Raw genomic sequence first — 6,357 nt, 5'->3', positions numbered from 1 at the left:
CCAGGCTGTGTGACTGTGGATTTATCAGTTAACCTCTCTGGGTCTCTTTTTCTTTTCTTAAAAACAAAACATTATTGATGTGTATTTTGTGTTTGTGTGTGTGCGTGGGTGGGGTCTGTGTGAAGATGACAGAACAATTTCAGGAGTCAGTTTTCTTCTTCTGCCCTGTGGTCTTGGGGATTGAACTCAAGTCCTCTGGCTTGGCAGCAAGTGCCTTGACCCCCTGAGCCATCTCACTGGGTGTGGACCTCTTTTTCTGACCTGTAAAATGACACATAGCAGCAATGCTTGCTTGTTTTAAGTACTGCATGAGAACACTCATCTGAAACTCTTTGGACAGAACCTGATACTACAGGATAAAAGTCAGGAAAGACACACTTGCCTTGGACTCCTGTGGTCAGGTATGGCCATAAAGGTGTCCGTGCACAGATTGGCTGTGATGATGCTCAGAAGGCCTTAGGAAGGCCAAAGAGACTGTAGGGCCCAGCCCAGAAGCCTGGAAACATGAACTGCATGCACCTCTGCACAGGGGGGACAAATGAAGACCTCGAAAGCCTAGGAGACCTGTCTACAGCATTTACCACACTGTTCCATAGTGACAGAGACAATTAAGGTGTCCCCTGGTCCTGGGGTCAATGACCTCTAAACAGGAGTTACGGAGGTAAATGGTGTGTCAGAGACAAGGGGTAAGCCAGGGAAAGTTGGGGCCAGAAGAGTCCTGGGCCTGCAGCATCAGCCACTTGTCCCTGTGAACTCATGGAGAGCCAAGGAGAGTTCAGGATCTGGAACAGGCCCCGTCTACCTAGGATTACTGGAAATCAACACAAGGGCAGCCAAGCGAAACAACTGATGGCAGAGCCGGGCAGTGGTGGCGCACGCCTTTAATCCCAGCACTCGGGAGGCAGAGCCAGGCAGATCTCTGTGAGTTCGAGGCCAGCCTGGGCTACCAAGTGAGTTCCAAGAAAGGCGCAAAGCTACACAGAGAAACCCTGTCTCGAAAAACCAAAAAGAAAAAAGAAAAAAAACAACTGATGGCAGAAAGTGCTCGAAGAGTGCAGAGCTGTGATGGGATGGGGTTCCCTTTGTGGGGACAGGAGGGAGCTATGACAGTGAACACTGGCTGCATAGGCAGGACTTGTTGACCAGATTCGTGGGTGTGGATATGTGAGACTCAGACATACCCAGAGGTATGGCTTGAGCAGCTTGGGGACAGTGGAGCCATTTACTGAGCTGGGGCAGGATGCTGGTGGAGCAGGTTGGGGGGCATTCCTGTTGGCCATGTGGGACATAGGACTGGCTTCACTAGGTCAGGTGACGCTTTACTAGCAGATGACATTGCTAGTAGAGACCAGCAGTGTGATCTCTCAGAGCCTCTGTGTTCTCCCACCCCCACCCCCTGATGCCCAGCAGGTGACATTTCCAGGGAACCTGGATGCCTGGGTAGCTTGGGTGATGGTGGTGATTTAGGTTTGGATCTGGCTGGCACAGATGCCCTTGCGGAGAGAGGCCCTGTAATAAAGGAAGACCTGGTGCATCAGTTGCTGACTAGCTGTTCGAACATTTCTTGATTGATTTATTGAGACAAGGGCTAGCTATGTAGCTATGTAGCAGACTCCTAGAGATCCGTCTGCCCCTGTCTTCCCAAGTGCTGGGATAAAAGTCATTTTCCCTCTCTGAACCTCTCCTTGGAGTCCAGATACATTCATGAGACCCTCAAGCTGGGTTAGAAGTCTTGAAGGGTTGGGGGCTGTGGGGACAGACCACCTTTGCAGGTTGTCTGCCAGACCATGAGAAGCCACATAACACTACACAGGCTTCATTCCAAGCTTTCTGGGAAAAAGTCAAGCTCCTTGATGGGGCAAGTGCCAAGGAATGCACTCTTCTGAACCACAGAGGATGTGGTAGTTCCTGCTTACCTGCCAGAGTCACCTGTTGGGAAGTGGCTTTAACTGTGTGGCCTCACTGGCAGCCTGTGGGCAGGGCTCTCCTCCTAGATAACCACAGCTGAAGTTTCCAGTCACATGGGCCAGGCCTGATTCAACAGCTTCCATCTGGGGCCTTCATGGGGGATGTCCCATGCCTGGTTCACATTGCAGAAGTCTGAGAAACCATCGACACTGACCAGTTTACCCCAGAACACAGCCTCACTTCTTGATTTCTTTGGTTTCGATGGATTTTTTTTTTTTTTTTTGCAACAAAGGGGTGTTTTCTCAACCAGTGACATCCCCAAAATGAGACGATGGCTGTCTAAACATCCAGTGAAGTGACCTTTTTGCAGTTGGTCTTATTGGGAAGGACCTGGAGGGACTCTGAACAAAGGAGTCCCTGGGACCCTCAGCAGCCAGTGAAGGGGGAGAGAGGAGGGCATGCTTAGCTTTGCAAACAAACACAGAAATTTGAAGTCAGGCCGTGGTGCCTCAGTCACTGGTAATTCTAGCACTCAGGAGGCTGAGGTGGGAGAATTGAGTCCAGCCTGGGCTACTTATCGAGACCCTGTTACAAATAAAACAAAAACACAACAAACTGATGTAGCTCAGTTGGTACAGTGCTTGCTTAGCATACATAAGCAGATAGTTTGATCTTTAGCATGGCAGAAACCAGGTGTGGTGGTACACGCCTGCCACTTACGAGATAGGCAAGAGGATCAGGAATTTAATGTCATTCTCAGCTGTGTTAAGTGAGTTGGAGGCCAGCTTGGGATACGAGTCTACCTCAAAGAAAACAAAAAGCAAAACTAAAAACAAAACTCTGAGGTGATCAGTCCCATGAGAAATATGGCTGATTGTCCATCATGGGGTTTACACGTCTTGGCAGAGTTGACAGGGTACCATAGATGGTTCAGACTGGATATTTCAGACCAGTCATCTACACTGAGTACGGCGTATCTGTGCTACTGTAAAGCAAGATGCCTTGGTGTTTATTCTTAGACCCCAGTCACATTCTCAATACCATCCATTCTCATTTTTTTTAGGGGGGGGGGGTTTCAAGACAGGGTTTCTCTGTGTAGCTTTGCGCCTTTCCTGGAACTCACTCTGTAGACCAGGCTGGCCTTGAACTCACAGAGATCCTCCTGCCTCTGCCTCCCGAGTGCTGGGATTAAAGGCATATGCCACCACCGTCCGGCCATCCATTCCCATTTTACAGATAGCAAAAGAGAGGCATGGATGGTCAACAACTGCCCAAAGATAGCTGAGAAGAGCTGGGTGGCCCAGTTCCAAGGAAACTTGAAGCTTTCCATACCATTGCTTTGTAAGTTTCATAGATACACACACGACAAAATCCTGCTTAGGACTTAGTTTAATTAAAAGTCTTGCCGGGCCGGGGTGGTGGTGGTGGTGGTGGTGGTGGTGGTGGTGGTGGTGGTGGTGGCTGTGGCGGCGCACACCTTTAGTTCCAGCATTAAGGAGGCAGAGGCAGGCAGAGCTCTGCCTAGCCTGCCAGCCTCGTCTACAAAACAAGTTCCAGGACAGCCAAAGCTGTTATACTAAGAAACCCTGCCTCAAAAAACCAAACAACAACAGACAAACAATCTTTGTGGCTGGACATAATCTCAACTCTTGGAAACTTGAAGCTGGAGTATTGTTCATTCAACGCCAGCCTGAGCTACACAGCCAGACTCATCTCAAAATATCAAGAGAAGGTTCTAGAAAGATGGTTCAGCAGTTTGCTGCCCTTGAAGAATGCTAAAGTTTGGTTCTCAGCACCTGCATTGGGCTGCACACAACCTCTAGTAACTCCAGCTCCTCCGGGGGATCTAGCTAATATCTGACCTCCCCAGGCACTGTGCATGCATGTACACAGACAGACAGACAGACAGACACACACACACACACACACACACACACACACACACACACACACACTAAAAAATATACCAAAGAAAAGTATCACTTGGCATGGTGGTGTATTCTTGTAATCAATCCCATGACTGGGGAGGCAAAAGCAGGAGGCTGCAGAGTGGGGTCCACATCAGCTTGAGCTGCATAGCCTCGGACCCTGTCTAAAACCATGACCACTGCTGCCGCCGCCGCCGCCGCCGCCGCCGCCGCCGCCACCACCACCACCACCACCACCACTACCACCACCTCAGTCACCACCACCACCACCACCACAACCACCACTACCACCCCACCATCACCAATCACCACAAACACCACTACCACCACAGCCACCACCATCACCACCATAGCCACAGCCACCACCACCACCACAGCCACTACCATTACCACCTACCATCACCAATCACCACCACCACCAACAATCACCACAACCACCACCGCCAAGCATCTTTCTTTACCTTATGAGCCACCTTACCCTTGAATTTCAACTCTTAGCAGCAGCCAGGCTACATAGCTCATCCTTATGTGCCACTTAGCTAGTCATGAGAACAACTCACCTACAGATCCAGATATCTGAAGCAAAGTCCGATTACCCATGAACCTCAGGAATGTGATCTTCCGGGCTCTGAGAGAGGGCCATTAGGGTTGAACTGATCTCTGTCCACAGACAGGGCAAGTAGGTTTATCCTGCCACCTCTCAAGTAATGGCCTTGGAGTGGCCTCACATTTCAGTTGTCACTTGGGGTGCTAAGTGTTAAGCCTTTCTACGTCCAGAAGTCGGGGACTCATATGCTGAGAGGGCAAACCCTCTTCTCTAAATTTGTTTATTTTTTATTTTTTGTAGTGCTAGGGATCAGACCAGGGCTTTGCACATACTCCAAGTGTCTAATAATCAACGTTTCTCTTTAATTTGTGGCCTTGGCTTACGGGTGGCCAGAAACAAACGTGCATTTTACCTTACCTCCCACATACCTTGTGACGCTAACACTTGCTGAATACAAAAGCCCTCTTCCTTCCTCTTATTTATTATTATTATTTGATTTTTTTCGAGACAGTGTTCCTCTGTGTCGCTTTGGTTGTACTGGAACTCGCTCTGTAGACCAGGCTGACCATGAACTCACAGAGATCCGCCTGCCCCTGTTTCCCAAGTGCTGGGATTAAAGGCGTGTGCTGCTACCACCACCACCACCACCACCACCACCACCACCACCACCACCAGGCTCTCCCTTTCTCCTAAAGACAGGGTCTCACTGTGTAGCTGGAGCTGACCTTGAACTAAGTAACCCAGACTGGCCTTGAACCCCTCCCTCAGCCCCCCCCCCCCCAGTATGCCACTAAATCCGGTTAACACTGTTACTTTCCCCACTCCCATTTTGTAAATACCTTTTGGTTTTTTTTTTTGAGAAAAGGTCTCTCTCACAGAGCCCAAGGTGGCCTGGGACTCAATTCTATCCCCCATGTGCTGGTATTACAAGTGTGTGCCACCACAATCAGCACTTTTTTTAAAGCAGGGTCTCTGGTTGCTCAGGCTATCCTAGAGTTATGTAGCCCAGGCTAGTACAGAACTCATAATCCTCTAGACTTTGCCTCTAACGGCTAGGATCTCAGATGAGTGCTCCACACCCAGCTCAGAAACGCTCTAAGGCTCATTCTCTGGGGTGTCAGGCATTTTCTTAGCTAACCTGCCTCATGATATAAAAAACCCTTTGTTTCTGGGATGCTGAGAGTCTCCAGCTACAGCTTAAAGTGTAGCCCTGCAATATCCTTTCCCTTTGTAGTGTTACAGTGGGACCCAGAGCCTGGACATGCCAGGCAACTGTACCACCACTGAGCTGTACTCCAGCCCTTTACTTTGATTTGGGGTCAGGGTTGGCCTAGACCTCAAGGTCATCCTGCCTCTTCCTCCTATGTGAGGGGCTGGCAGGCACAGGCCGCCATGCCTGGTGGCTTTTAGATTCTAGAACAGTGATGCTTCATTCCATAAACAGAGTAACTGCACCAGCAGGCCAAGCGGTAGTTCCTTTTGGAGTTAACACCTCTTTTCCTTGGATAAGTCAGGGTTACTGTTCTTGTAAGGCGGGACCAGGAGACAGCAATGGAAAGTGGCCTGCAGAACACCGGCTGATCACGACTTTCAGGATTACCAATGGTTGTGTCAAGTCTCTGGTAATGTGAAACTGGTCTCTCTGGGAAAATTAAACACTTTCTCTCTGGTCTAGTCAGGTCAGAGAAACATCTGGTAGGTGTTGTGGAACTTTGACAGGAGTGACTCCTTTTGATTTCTAGTCTGGTCTGTTGGGGCTCAGTGCAGAAACTTAGTCAAAAACTAATGGCACCCTGTAACTTTTAACACAGGAATGGTTAAATCTGTTATTCAGTGGTTGCAAATGCTGGGGTGGAATGCCACACACACGTGCTCATCCACACACTGGGTAGAATTACCATTACCATCAGCGATCATGGAGTAAGAAAGCTAACACCTGCCCTAAGGGGAGTTTTAGATAGGCTACACATTGAG

This window comes from Peromyscus eremicus, chromosome 2 (assembly GCF_949786415.1).
Source record: "Peromyscus eremicus chromosome 2, PerEre_H2_v1, whole genome shotgun sequence".
In the NCBI taxonomy this organism is placed as follows: Eukaryota; Metazoa; Chordata; class Mammalia; order Rodentia; family Cricetidae; genus Peromyscus; species Peromyscus eremicus.
Note: the sequence above shows the minus strand (reverse complement) of the source record.